Below are 15620 nucleotides of genomic sequence, written 5' to 3'. Positions count from 1 at the left end.
GTGGGACATAAGATGTACCCTTACAAGTCTAAAGATTCTTCAGCGTTTGCCTGGACTGATATTCTTCCAAGGTTAAAAGCTTTTTTCTGGACTGATATTCTTAATAAGATTGACACCAATAACATGATCCGTAAGCGCAAACCTTTGATAGGAACAATAGAATTTTCACTAACACATTTCGGCCTGTGATTATGTTTGGGATAAGGTTATGTTTTTGAGTTCGCTACTTTGCCAAACCAATGGGCTTTTTAATGGTGTTCATATGGTACATATCCACAACATGCTTTGTGCATGACCAAGACCATTTTGCTTAGCTTCTAGGTTTTTCTTCTGTACTTGGATTCCTCTTATAATATTATCCATTCTATTTTAATAATTATTTTTACATAGGAATTATTAATTTAAATAGACCTACAAATCACATACATAAAACCAAACTCGGGTATGATAGAATTATGTAAGAATATAATAAATTTAAGATAAAGAGAATATTGGAACTGAAATGTTTTAGCACACAATACCAATGAAAACAGAAGATAATGATAGAGAAGAGAATGGAAAACGAAAAAGACATTAGTGCAAGAAATGAAGAAATTTCCTTTTCAGTAATTGTGGTTGTTAATTAACAACCAACCAACTATTTCCATTTATAGCAAGTCATATACAAAGTGGTCTACTAGAAAGAATATGAGCCCAATTACTTTTAACACAATGTATCTTACTATGCTTATGAATTACAAATATTTAACATACACCCTTAATTCATTCTAGCTAAGTCAATCATGCCCAATTTCCTTCTTTGAATCTCGAAGTTAATCCTCTTCAATGGCTTTGTGAGGATATCAGCAAGTTGATTTTCAGACTTGTACTAGTCTAATCTCATATTTCCTTTGTCTACTTGGTCCCTTAGAAAGTGGTACTTGATCTCTATGTGCTTGCTCCTTCCATGAGCTAAAGGATTCTTTATCAAATTTATTGTTGATTTGTTGTCTACAAGCAACAGCATGGAATCTTCTTAGCTCATTCCAATCTCTCTAAGTAGAGTTTGTAGCCGTAGTGCTTGGCAGCCACCTAGGCATGCTGCAATGTACTTAACTTTATATGATGAAAGGGCTATCACCTTCTGTTTTTTAGAACTCCAACTTATTGGTGCTTCGTCAAGCTTAAAGAGGTAGCTTGTAGTGCTTTTTCTTTCATCTTTGTCACCACACCAGTCTGCATCCATGCTCCCTTTTAGGTATATGAAAACTCTCTTTACTACAGCCATGTGAGAGTGATTAGATTTCTCCATGTATCTACTAACTAGGCCCACACTATAGGTTATATATGGTCTTGAATTGCATATGTACCTAAGTGAACCTATCATTTTTCTATAGAGAGTTGGATCCACAGTTTCTTCTTCAGGATCTCCTCTGTAGAAAGTATTTCCTATTTCAACTGGTGTTGCAGATGAGTTGCAATCCATCATGTTGAACCTTTTGAGCAGATTTGTATTGTACTTCCTCTAATGCATAAGTATGCATTTTTCATGTTCTTATGAATTAAATCCCTAGAAAGTAGGAGAGTGAACCTATATCAGATATTTCAAACTTCATCTTGAGTTTGTTCTATATACTTTCAATCTCTTCATCTTTGCAGCCAGTGATTAGTAGGTCATCTACATACAAATAGATTATGATTGATGCTTCAGTAAGTGTGTTCTTTATGTAAATCCCATGTTCACTTGTGCATCTAAGGAGTCGTTGTTTCACAAGGAAGTTGTCTATTCTCTTATTACATGCCCTAAGAGCTTGTTTTAGTCCATAGAGTGCCTTATTAAGTTTGTAGACCTTCTATTCTTGATCTGTCATCTCAAAGCCAAGTGGTTGTGATACAAAGACCTCCTTGTCAAGTGGCTCATTCAAGAAGGTTGACTTAACATCCATCTGACATATTGTCCAGTTCATTGAGCTTGCAATGGTTGTGGCAAGCCTTACAGTTTCAATCATTGCCACTAGTGCATATACGTCATTATAGTCTAGTCCTGGCTTTTGTAGAAAACCTTTTACAACCAATCTAGCTTTATGTTTTGCTGCTGATTCATTTGGTTTCAACTTTACCTTGTAAACTCACTTCACTAGATGGCCTTCTTTCCTTTAGGTAATTCTATAAGTTCCCAAGTATCATTTCTCTCAATTGATTTGATCTCTTCCTTCATGTCTTCAATCCAGCAAGCTTCTTTGATGGCTTGTTCATATGTGATTGGCTTCATTTCAGCTAATAAGGCCATTTGCACAAAATCACCTTTAGATGTTATTGTTGCATCAGAAAATACCTCATAATCTCTTAATCTTGTTGGAAAACTTCTTTGTCTTTGAGGTCTCTCAACAACATTTGCATTTCCTTTACTTATTATGCCTTCTTCTGTTGTGTCATTAGTAACATCCATGTCAATTTGGCTTACCTTTTTTGATGTTGTGCCAATTGAGTTCCAGTCCCATGATTGAGTGATATCCTAGGAATATTAGCCTTTTTCCTTTATCATCCAACTTCTTCCTCTTGTTGTTAGGTACATGTTTGAAGCAAATTGAGCTAAGCACTCTGAAATTTTTCACACTTGGCTTACTTCCAGACCAAGCTTCTTCAGGAGTTGAGTCTTTCAACCTCTTTGTAGGACTTCTATTTGATATGTATGTGCAGTGGCTACAGCTTCACCACAAAATCTCTTGGGTAGTCGCTTTGTTTTCAACATACTTCTTGCCATATCTAGGATAGTCCTATTGACCTTTTTAGCTGCCCTATTGTGTTGAGGAGTATATGGTGCAACTATCTCATGAGCGATACCTTCCTTATCACAGTAGCTCTGAAACTCATGAGATGAATACTCTCCTCCACCATCACTTCTTAGTAACTTCAACTTGTGGCTTGATTGTTTCTATGCAAGTGCCTTAAAACTCCTAAATTTGTTGAAGATTTCACTTTTCCTCTTCAATAGAAAAATCCATAGCTTTCTAGTAAAATAATCCTTGAAGGTAACAAAGAAGTTGATCCCTCCAAGTGATTGGAATTCAATAGGACCACACACATCAGTATAAAAACCTCCAAAGGTTTGGTGGTTTTTGTTGGTATCTGAGTGTAGAAAGAATGTATGTTCTACTTGCTTGTGATGCATTCCTCACACAACCTTGTTGGAGTCCTTAAATCAGGAAATCCAACTACCATCTTCTGCTTGCTCATCAATTCTAGGCTTCTAAAGTTCAAATGACCAAATCTTTGATGTCATATCCAAGTGTCATCTGCTATTGACTCTAAACACTTTTTGTCACCTACATGGATACCAATCTTAAAGGTCTTATTGTGTGAGAGTGAGACTTTTAAGATTAGGATCCTATTGCTGTTGTAGATCTTTAACATTCTATCTTCCAGTCTCATATAGTAGTCCTTTTCTAACAATTGACCAAGGCTAATGAGATTGTTCTTCATTTTGGGTACATACAACACATTAGAAATGTAGGGAATTGTACCATCCTTTCTTCTGATCATGATCCTTCTAATTCCTTCTGCAGTGGTAAAGCTATCATCTGCAAATTTTACCTTGGTCTTCACATAATTATCCAAGGATATGAACCACTCCTTGTGTCTAGTCATATGATTTGAGAAACCAGTGTCCAAGTACCAACTATCTGATAATGATTGTTGGTCTCCTTTTGTTGTAACCATCAATACACCATTTGTGTCACGCAATTTTAGACCATGGATTTCACCTGTTTCACTCATCTCTGAACCAAAGATTTCACTTTCTGCCAACAATAGAACTTCTTCAACTAAGCCTTCACCCTTAGCCAATATAGATTCTTCATCTTTGTTCTTCCTTTTAATTTTGCATTCTGATGCATAATGACCGCAATTTCTACAATTGAAACATTAAACTTTGCTATTGTCTTTCTTCTTCTTTCCACTAATACCATTGTTATAGTTGTTGCATTTCTTGGTATTTCTTGTTTCAGAATCATAATCCTAGTTGACCGAGTTAAGCTTGTTTGGTTACTAGCCATACAACTGCATGTTCTTAGCTTCGTTCTTTCTGTCTGTATGTCATCTTCCACTTTCTTTTCTTTGTTCGTCACTGTGTGTCCAAAATTTCTTTTCTTGAATTGGACACTTAGAGCATGTTGTGATTGTCTATCACACATTCTTTCTAAGAATCTCTGCTCATGAGCTTCTAATGATCCTTACAACTCATCTATCTTAAGGCTATCAAGGTCTTTGGACTCCTCAATTGCAACTACTATATGATCAAATTTAGTAGAGAGTTATGAGGATCTTTCCAACTATACCTTGTTCAGGTATTTTCTCACCACAGCTTTTCATAAGATTGGTTAGGCTTCGAATTTTGGTGAAATAGTCAGCTACATTTTCTTGCTCCTCCATCTAGAGCAACTCATATTGCCTCCTTATCATCTGCAATACGACTTTCTTCACTTTCGCACCACCAGAGTAACTGTCTCTAGAATCTCCAAGCCTCCTTTGAAGATGAAGCAACTGAAATCTTTTCAAAGTTTGAGGAGCTCACACACTGATGTATAAACAAGGTTGATTTACAATCCTTCTTCTTAACCTCCCTGAACTCCAGTCTCTGTGCATAAGTAGGATTCTCTTCCAATGATTGAACCCCAACTTGCACAAATTCAAGATACTCTTGAAAGCCAAAAATTGCTTTCATCAGAATACTCCAGTGTTCATAATTCTTTCCATCAAAGATGGGAAGATTCATTGCAAAACCATTTGAAGTTGTCATGTCTTTCTTTCGATGTCAATTTCTTATCTCCTCTTTTCTCTTTCTGGTTTCAATCGTGAGCTTCACAGGTTCCAGATCTTGTTGCTCTTGATACCACTATTGGAACAAAAATGTTTTAACATACAATACCAATGAAAACAAAAGATAATGACATAGAAGAATAAGAAGGAGAAGGGGGAGGCGGAGGGGGAGGGGGAGAAGAAGAAGAAGAAGAATAGTGTAAGAAATGAAGAAATTTCCTTTTTTGTAATTGTGGTTGTTAATTAACAAACAACCAACAAACTATTTCCATTTATAGTAAGTCATATACACAATTGCCTAAAAGAAAGAATATGAGTCCAATTACTTTTAACACAATGTATGCTTACTATGCTTATGAATTACAAATATTCAATTGAGAAAATATTTATATAACGTTTCATATTTATTTATATTAAGGAAGCATATCTTACGTTAAAATAAAGTTGTTTATTATCAACAAAAAAAGTAGTTATGTAGTATATTGTTGGTAAAATTACGCTTTTGATCTATGAAGTTAATTATTTTGTTATCAGTTAATATCAAATTAGTTATTAACTATTTTAGGTGGTTGAATTGTCATCAATTTGATATTTTAACATTAATGGGTGTTAAAAAAACTTAATGTTAGTGTTGACAATATTAATAGAGGATGATAATGTATCTCTTGTTAACAGAATATAACTTATCTCTTATAACTAATCATACACTAACAAGTGGCATTTTGTTTAAATTTTTAATTTTTTTAAAAAGTCCCAAAAATAAGGCTCATAGATACCAATAGAATTGTCATAACTCTTGACTCCCCTAACAGTCTTAGGAATTCATCAACCAAAGGCCACCAATAACTAAAACAAGCTCCTATCCCTTCTTGGTTGTCTTCATTAACTCTGAACATTGCTTTATGGCCCTTTCCTCAAGGAACAACTCCAACAACTTGTTTGAAAGTTGACAATGAGGGTCGAGAAATTAGTAGGGATTGTTTTGGTGCCGATGGCATCGATGATGGCAGGCTTGACCTACTAGAGGAGTCACTTGATGGTCTCACCGTCGGACTTGTATCCCAATTCTCTATTCAATTGGAAAACCTTAGCGGCACAGGTGGCTAGGGAGGGTGAAGATGGGTAGATGGGGTTTATATGTAGGAATCTGAGCGACAAGAGCTATGGAAATTCCTTTGGTATATGCCTTATTTCTAGGACTTTTTAAGAAAATAATTTTTTTTAAAATGCCACATGTTACTATATGATTGGTTACAAGAGATAAGTTATATTCCGTTGACAAGAGATACATAATCCTCTAATAGAATAGGATTGAGGACCAAATTAACAAATTTGACTCATCAAAAAGTCGAACTTGGTTCATCTCAGCTTGACTCATTTAAGGATACATTGTCGAGTTCAATGTCAAACTATTTCTTCAGATCAATTAAAGTTCACTAACTTTAGAGTGGGTAAATGAGCTCAAATTTATGTCGTTCATCATCATAAATTTAAAGGCTACAAGATGTTGGTGGATTATACATACATATATATATATATGAAGAAGGAGTTTGTGAATTTCAATATTAATTTAAGTTACCAATTAAAGTTGATGTTCCAAAGATTGTCTAGATGTATATGTATGTATAGAAAGTGACTCAAGTTAGAACAATTGTTAATTCAACAAATGAGATTAATTAATATGTATTATTAAGTCTTATATGAATATGTAAGATTAAAAGATAAACACACATAATTTTTTTATACGATGACGTGACTATTAACTAATTTTAATCTTAATCATCTATGTATGGTTGTATAGCTATGATTTATTGTTCTCACAATTTTATATGATATTTATTTTTACTTGGTCAAATTTGTTGGAAACTCGATATGTTATTTAGTTCGATAAACTTGGTTCATGAACCAAATATGTTGAATTAGCTAAAAAATGAGTGTATATATATGAGAAGGGATTCGTTTACACTCAAGTTAAGTTACGCTAGTTACACTCAATTTCATCTACTGATTTTTTAAATCCAACAGACCAAATGAGTAAGTGAAATAAGTGATGAGAGGAAGAAAAAAAAGGAATCATAGATGACTTTTAAGTTTCGCCCATTTGGTATGTTGGATTTAAAAAAAATAAAAGGACGAGTTTGAATGTAACTATATATATATATATATATATATATGTGTGTGTGTGTGTGTATGAAGAGATATTCATTTACACTCAAATTGAATTACGCTAGTTACATCAATATCATTCGTTCCTTTTTTTAAGTCCAACAGACCAAATGAGTGAAACTTAAAAGACATCTAAGATTCCTCTTTTTCTCTCCCATCACCTATTTCACTCGCCTCTTTCAAGTCAACTTAATTTTTAACTAATTCAACATATTTGGTTCATAAACTAAGTTTATCGAACTAAAGAATATATCGAGTTTCCAATGAATGTTGAGTCGCTTAAGTTCATTGTCAGCGCTTATGTAAGCTGTAATTTGTCATGTTTTTGGAATGCTTAGTCCTAATAAATAAATTAGGGTAATATATATGCACTGACAATGTAAAAGTTTATGCACAATTAATAAATTATATATCATTCATTGATATTACATTTTTTAAAGAGTCAATAATAATTAAAAATAAAAGGTGGATAATAGATTGATAGTGTATAAAATTTTTATAGCGTGAATACACTCATTTTTTCCTCTAAATAAAGTTTATTAAATAAACTAATAAATGATATGATGTTTCCTTTCCTCTTTATCTTTTCATTTGGTAATATGTTGTTATAAAATAAGTTTATCTTTAGCTAAAATAATTAAAGTAGTTGTCTCTACACTACAATTTACAATTTAGAGGATAAAATTATCCAAAATTCGCCAGATGTAAGAAAATTAAATTTATCTAAATTCATCCATTACAACTAATAGATTTAAGTGGATATAATCTAATGAATAACTTTATTATAAATGAATTTGAATTCATCTATTATATCTAATGGATATTCTTGTATATATCCATTTGGGTGAATATTTATTCCAACCAGAAAACAAACATTCAAAAATGTTGTTATTTTTTTTTCATTTTCATTCATTATCTCAACTATCACTTCCTTATAATGTTTGTCATTCTTACTTTGATTTTTTTTTATTAAATTGATATCTATTATAGGACATGTAAACGTAATTAATATTAATAATTTTTTATTAAGTATATAAGATATATAAATAATAGTTAAATTTTTTACACATGAAACCTTAAATGTCATACGCTCCTAAATTTTTGCAATTTTTTTTTAAAGTTTGAAAAATTCAAATTTGGTAAAAAGTTACAAAAATTTTTCAAAATATATATTTTTAAAAGTAATTTTTTTAATAAAGTGATTTTAAATTTTTTTATATTAAAATATTAGTTTTTGAAAGAATGATTTTCTTCAAAAGTGTTTTTAGTTTCAATTAAAAAAATAAAATGGATTCGGTGCATCCAAATCCATTTATATCCATCCATTTGACACTCATACTACAAATAATAATCAATGGCTGAGTCAATTCAATCCTTATTTCATGACAATAAACTATTGGGGTGAGTTTTCATTTATGTGTCTAGGAAAAATAGAGTAATGTTATATCCTCATACTAAATTATCTTACTAATCATTTTATCCACAAGAAAATGACACATGTTATTTGGAAATCAATCACTAATGAATAAAATATCATTTTATGACACATGTCATGTTTTTGTGGGTATGAAGATTAGTAGGAAAATTTAGTAGGAGGATACATCATTTTCAGGGAAAATGATCTCCCACTTATTAGATGAGAAGATATTTTGTAAATATACAACATAGATATGTAAAACTATAAATTCTTTGTAAACAAAATTATCATTTGTTATTGGCGTAAAGGTCTACTTTCTCATTTATAGCAAGTTTAAGTTTAGTGAGGTGTTATACCTTTCTTTCAATGTGATCCTCATACACACAACCATTTATACATAGGAATGACAACATGTGAATTGGTATTGACTTTGTGCTTACTCACCCTGAACCCGAAGTTCAGAACCCGAACTTAAATCTAAACTCGAACTCAAAGGGATTGAAAAGAAGAAAACGATCCTCGACCCCTCGAGTTCCAGGTAACTCAAACCCAATGGAAACACACCTGAAACTTGTATTCTATAGCTTGCAATTCATCTACCCCAAATTCCCTAATTGCCTTGACATAATGAAATTCCCTAATTAGAGAAAACATAAACCCTAAATTCCCTAATTAGAGAAAACATAAACCCTAAATTCCCTAATAGCATGTTTCAGTGTTCTTATTTCTATATCCGACCAATATAGATTTATATATAAATGTCTAATTTATAATTTTATATCAGGTTCTGGGCGGGTTTAGGGTAGAATATTAACTGTACCAAACCTAAAACTTAAAATCAGGTAAAACACGAACTTAGTTACAATGGACTTCCCCCATTAAATTCGGGTTGAACTCAGACGGGTACTACTAATCTAGTTTTCATTGTCATTCCTATTTATACATAAGTCTCTACCATCATATAACCTTATAGTAGTATTATTAAAGGTGCTACATAACACGTACCTGACAAACAGAAAGCCTTGTCAATGAGTATACAACCTGCCATGTTGGTCTTTGGATCGGTACACAATCATATACTCATATACGGCCTGGCCGAGTACGAGTCACTCGTCGTGTAAGTGTTTGTAATTTTCTTAATAAATATAATTTTCCATTTTGAACAGGAGGTTCTAGACCCTTCCAAAATGAATCACATGTTTATAACAACTTTGCTTTGCCTTTTCCACTTTGCCTCGTCATTATCCAAAGATGCTTAGTAGGGACAAGTCATTAGTGGTTTCTTAGGACTTGTGTTTTCATTTACGGGACTAACCAACTACTCTTGTATATACCTGAAGTTTTATGAATCAATTGAACATGAATAACCTTATTTGGAGCTTTACATAATGCATAGTGTTAGAGTGATTCTCATGGGTTTATATTCAACCAATGACTTATTAAGGAGTCTTTTCTTATACATTCCAAACCAGAATATATCAATAAATTCTTCTTATCACTCCCGCTGAGTGTGATACACCTTATCATCATCTCCCGTCTCTTTCGTTTCCTCTTTTTGTGTCATTTTTGTTTTAATTCATAGCCATGTAATTTAATCACCACAAAACCCCTAGTTGTTTTTTTTGTTCATGAATTTCAACCTACATTGAAATATAAATAATTAGCCTTTAGTTTTTCATATGAATTTGTCACCCTAAAACCTTCACAATCAGAAAACTCATAAATAATTTTCTTGTTTATGTTTTCCAAATAAAGAATGACCCATAGTATCCCATGCATGCAAGATGGGAGCTCATTAGTTAGTATCATAGGTCATGTCTTGAGTTGGAGTCTCTTGAACAAAAAAATAATATGTACAAGGACACATAATACAAATTTAAAGACGAATAACATTTCCAAACCCAATGTCATGTCAAAGGGAAAGTGTACTTTGTTATGATGAATTGAGTGAATCACTATAATATTACTAGTAATAGATTGGTGTCAATACTTAATCTAGACATATTAGAGGTTAATTTAGTTAGAAACTCTTTCTCTATTGGCAAGTATAAAGATATTGATTATTGTGAGGTAAAATTCATAAAGATGTGTCATCTTTTACATGGTAAGTTATGACATATGTTAATGAGAAAATGTTGCTCATACCTCCCAATGTGCTCTACATTAACCATTGTGATGTTATGTTTTTATTCTCCATGTTAATTAATTATGATTGAAAAATATTTTATTTTAAATAGTTACTTCTAAATATTCTTATTGCAAAAAATGTTTTTTTATGGAATTTGAATAGTACGTCTATGATATGTCGTCTCTTCCTTTCTACTATAAGAACGGAAAATCGGTCTATGATTATTGTTGTCTCTTTGCTATTAGTTCCACTTTTTTTAAAATAGTTTATTTCTAAATATATTTTAAATTAAATTTATGGGATTTTAATAGCCTGATCTACGACCTGCGTCGTCTCTTCATTTTTGCTTCAAGAGCAGAAAGTCGATCTATGACCAATTTTGTCTCTTTGACATTAATTATACTTTTCTAAAATATATTATTTCAAAACATATACTTTAAAATTTTAATATTTTAATGGGGATTCGATAGTGAGGTTACGATTTGTGTCACATCTTTTTTTCCCTTCGAGACGAGAAGGTTTGCGGTCATCATTATTGCATATGTTATTTATCAAAGCGAGAAAGTGGTAAGTGACCAATGTCGACTCTTCGTCTATTAACCCCATTCAATCAATTTACACAATTTCTAAGATTTTGATCAAATCAAACCGATCAATTTTTGAATCATAACAATATAGCTTTGATTCCGATTGCACCTAGGGATATGTAGGAGCAAAATGAAATCTTGTCATACATAAAAGTAAAAAATAAAATATTTTGTTGTGTATAAATAAATGTTTAAGAGTCTAAAAGTTCATCTGATTAGCGAGAGTGTAATCGAATTCCGAACTCAGGTTTAAAGACAATATTATCTTAATTGAGCATAAAATAGAGTTTTCTACATTTCAACCACAAATAATATAGTGGCGAATCCAAATCATTTGGGAGAGGAAGAAATCGAATTCACCTCTTCCTAAATCAGAGAGCTAGTCTTCAAACTGAAAAGCGAGTCGCGACACAATAAGTGAAGGATTAAGGCTTATTGGGTTCATACTAGTACTTGCACTACGCCAAAATTGGTATTTAACAACGCTCATTCAACAACACTTATGTGTTGAACATGGTTAATTGTAAGGCGAAAGAGAATTAACAGCGCTTATTTAAGCAAGCATTGTTAAAGGTGTTATCTTTAACATCACTTATTGAATAAAGCGTTGTTAAAGACCATATTTCATATATTTAACAACACTTCTTCAACAAGCGTTGTTAAATGTTTTATCTTTAACATTGCTTATTGAAGAAAATGTTGTTAAAAGTGCTATCCTTAATCACGCTTATTGAAGCAAGCAATGTTAAAGGTCATACTTCATATATTTAACATCACTTCTTCGGTAAGCGCCGTTAAATGTGTTATCTTTAACAACACTTATTCAATAAGTGTCGTTAAAGCTTCATATATTTAACAACACTTCTTCAATAAGCGTTGTTAAACGCTTGTTTTAGTGAGCGAGAATCTTGTCAAATTCAAAAACAAAACCACACACAATAATACATATCACTCAATTTATTATTTCTCTTACATTTCTTCTTCTCCATAAGTTACATTTTTCTCTCTTTTATTTTTAGTTTCTCTCTTCAAGCAAGTTATCGATTTTTGGTTGTTCTCTTCTTCAAGCATAAGGTAAATCATTATCTTATTTTAACTCATTTATTTTCTCTTCACTAATAGTGTGATCTTTATTTGTTGTGAAGTTATGCAACTATTGTGAAGTTATCGATTTTTGGTTTCTCTCTTCAAGCATAGGGTAAATTGTTATCTTACTTTTAGCTCATTTATTTCTCTCTTCACTAATAGTGTGATCTTTATTTGTTGTAAAGTTATGCAACTATGGTGTTCTAGGTTTTTGGCTATGGTGAGCATTTGAGGAGAAAGAATGAACAATTTACGTAAGATCTCATAACTCATATGTTATTTTATAATATTGGAATCTGTTAAGGTTGAATGTAGTTAACAAATCTATTGTAAATGTGGTGGAGTTGGACATGCTTGACATGTGTTTGATAGAATGTCTGTGAGATATATTGTCTTATTTAAAAAGTAGACATTTAATAGTGTTTGCTTCAGTAAACGCTGTTAAATGTCTACTTTCTATAGCGCTACAAAAAATGCTGTTGAATATAACCTTATGTACTACTGCGCTCATATAGAAAGCACCACAAAGTGTTGTTAAATAACAATTATAAGCACTATTGTTTTGCTATATTGGTGTAGTGTTCCAATCGTTAACATCAAGGATAAACATGTATGGTTTGTGTTTGACCTCAAAGGCAAAAATGGTGCAAAGCTATGAAGAAACAAGGGACATTAGCTAGACACGATTATGGATGAGTATATAGCCTGGTTGTATTCGTCTTTGAACCATGGTACATAATCGTCTACTAACACACAACCTGGTCCTATACAGGCCAACCGACACATTATGTTTTGTAAATGTCCTAATAATAGTATTTTTTTTATTTTTAATATGTGGTTCTATAACCTTCTAGCATGAACCATACATTAATAATTTGATTGCGTTGCGTTTTCCACTTTGCCTCCTCATCATCGAAAGGAACTTAGTGTGGGACAATCATTAATGGCTTCTTAGGACTTGTATTTATATTTATGGGAGTTATCTTCTTGTCTACAGAAACCATACTTATATGTACTTGAGTTGTCTTAATGAAAGATGCATCATTTTATCTTGAGTCCTATTGTGTAGAAGATTTTTGCAGGCTAAAAGAAGGTTTGATCACCACTCCATATTGCAATTATCAGATTGGAACTTACCTTTTGAGATCACATGTGTTGCAAGTGACTATTCGGTATGTTATGTGTTGGGGCAAAAAAGGTGAAGAAGATGCATGCTATCTGTTATGCCAACAAAACACTTTATGGACTCAAAGTCAATTATGTCACCATAGAGAAAGAATTGCTAATTGTAGTTTTAGCTTTTGAGAAATTCAGATCAAGTTTGGTTTATTGGAACAATAGTAGTTTTATGTTTTCAACTGAAAAATATTTTTATTAGAAACAACTTATTAATCTCATGATTTTCCTGATTTTTTATGAATAACAAAGAATTAAATTTGGAAAGCTTAATATAACAAAGAATTAATCTTTAAGAAATATAATATGTTGTTACAACCCATGTTTTCTTTATACAAGAATATAAGTTATATGAGAAAAGTTCTATTAACACCCTACATATCTATACTTTATAAAATGTCTATTTTTTAATGATAATTTAAATGTGTCCGGTGACTAAGATCTTATAAACGAGTTATCATGTTCATTGGCAATTGCATATTAAATTAAGTTACATGCATCTAAGACAAAGTGTGTCTAAGTGAAAAAGCGTCAAATGATCACAATGTCTAATCAGTTTAAATTTATCATTTTGATTTGAAATAATATATTCATCATACACATTTATTATGGTTATTAACAATTAGATTATTATATAATTTATTTCTTGGTAAGAGAAACACATTATTCTTGGAAATACGATATATTGTATTCTCTAACAAACTTGTAGAAGGAAAAATGAGTATGCCCATACAATGGAATTACCAGTATTTTCTGAGCAAGCGCATGAAATCTTATTAAATGTCTAAGTTATGATCAGAAAATATAGATGCACGAAATCAGATACAATGGATGCATAACAATTAATATCAAATCGGACATGGTTCAAAACACAACTAATTTAAGTAATAACTTTGTTATTTTTATCAAAAGTTGATCCAATTATTTTGGAAGATTATCCAAGTACATCTTAGTAACAATTGATTATGTTTTTAAATAGTAGATGCAATCCCCTTTCCAACCAACGATGCCAAGATCGTGATCCAATTATTTTGGAAGATTATCTTTCTGAGTTTTGGAGTTCTGTTTCTTTGATGAATTGAGTTCATGAATTCAGTCCCAAAATCCTTGTGGTTTCATAACTCCAACTTGTGGTTTATGTGATAGTTTGAGTTTCAAGCCATCAAATTGAGTAAGAGAAGTGCCTATCACCTCAGCTCTTGTATTTCATGTTGATTTCATTTCTGTATTATGAATTTAACCCCTAGTTCCTTAGTGTTAGTGGTCAATAAGTTCATCTTCTCTATCTTATACTCCAAGTAAACATATATTGCTTGACGTCCAAACATATTTTGTCCTGATCTTGCACAACTATTATGGATCCCTGAGAGTATGATTTATATATTACAATCCCACGGTATTGTTTCCCTTTTAATTAGCTTCATGTTGATCTGAGATTTATCAATTTTGGATAAGTAGGGAGTAAGTTATGTCCTACTTATGAAACTAGTTTCTATTGCCAAAACTGTGGTCAATCATAAATATCACTTCGAAAGTATGCTTTCCAGTCATAATATTAGAGCTTATAAGTACATAGCATTTTCCTTATCAAACAAATTTTCCAAATTGATAGATTTCTCTCAAATTCATTAAGCCATTTGAGAGTTATGCTTATTTGACCAAAACAAGTTTTGTCCTGAACTAGTCCTTAAGGAAGTTATGGTGATTTGTAAAGATGCCTTCAAACGTATGTCCTCCAAAACCTAAAACCAAAACCTTAAAATGAAAAAGTTTTCCTTGTTCAATTATATTTCTAAATTGACCAAGAGTACTTGTTTTCATTTAGTCATCTGAGAATTATGCTCTCTACACTAAAGTAATGTCTTGTTGCCTTATAGTTGAAAGTCACGGTTGGACATTACTTGATGATCAACCCATAACGCATAACACGAATGTCCAATTCTATTCAAACTAATTTCATATGTGCAACATTGGAAAAAGATTTCATTATGTGAAAATATCACATAATTCTTATGTATGAGTCAAACCCTATAAACCATTCTTTGGAGTTGTCCATCTTATATGGACAAGCATATGCCTTCGAAATTGAAATGATTATAATTTGAGTTATAGTTGCTCTTTTCAAATGATTCCAAAAGATATGGAAAGCATATTCAACATAGTCTTTGTTAACCAAAGTTTGAGGTCTCAAGTTAATCCTACTGTCTCTAGTGCACTTGTCAATATCCTATTGTTAGGAAGAATTCAATGCTAAGCCCAACCA

This window comes from Lupinus angustifolius, chromosome LG15, assembly GCF_001865875.1.
Source record: "Lupinus angustifolius cultivar Tanjil chromosome LG15, LupAngTanjil_v1.0, whole genome shotgun sequence".
Taxonomy (NCBI): Eukaryota; Viridiplantae; Streptophyta; class Magnoliopsida; order Fabales; family Fabaceae; genus Lupinus; species Lupinus angustifolius.
This window is presented reverse-complemented; position numbering follows the sequence as displayed.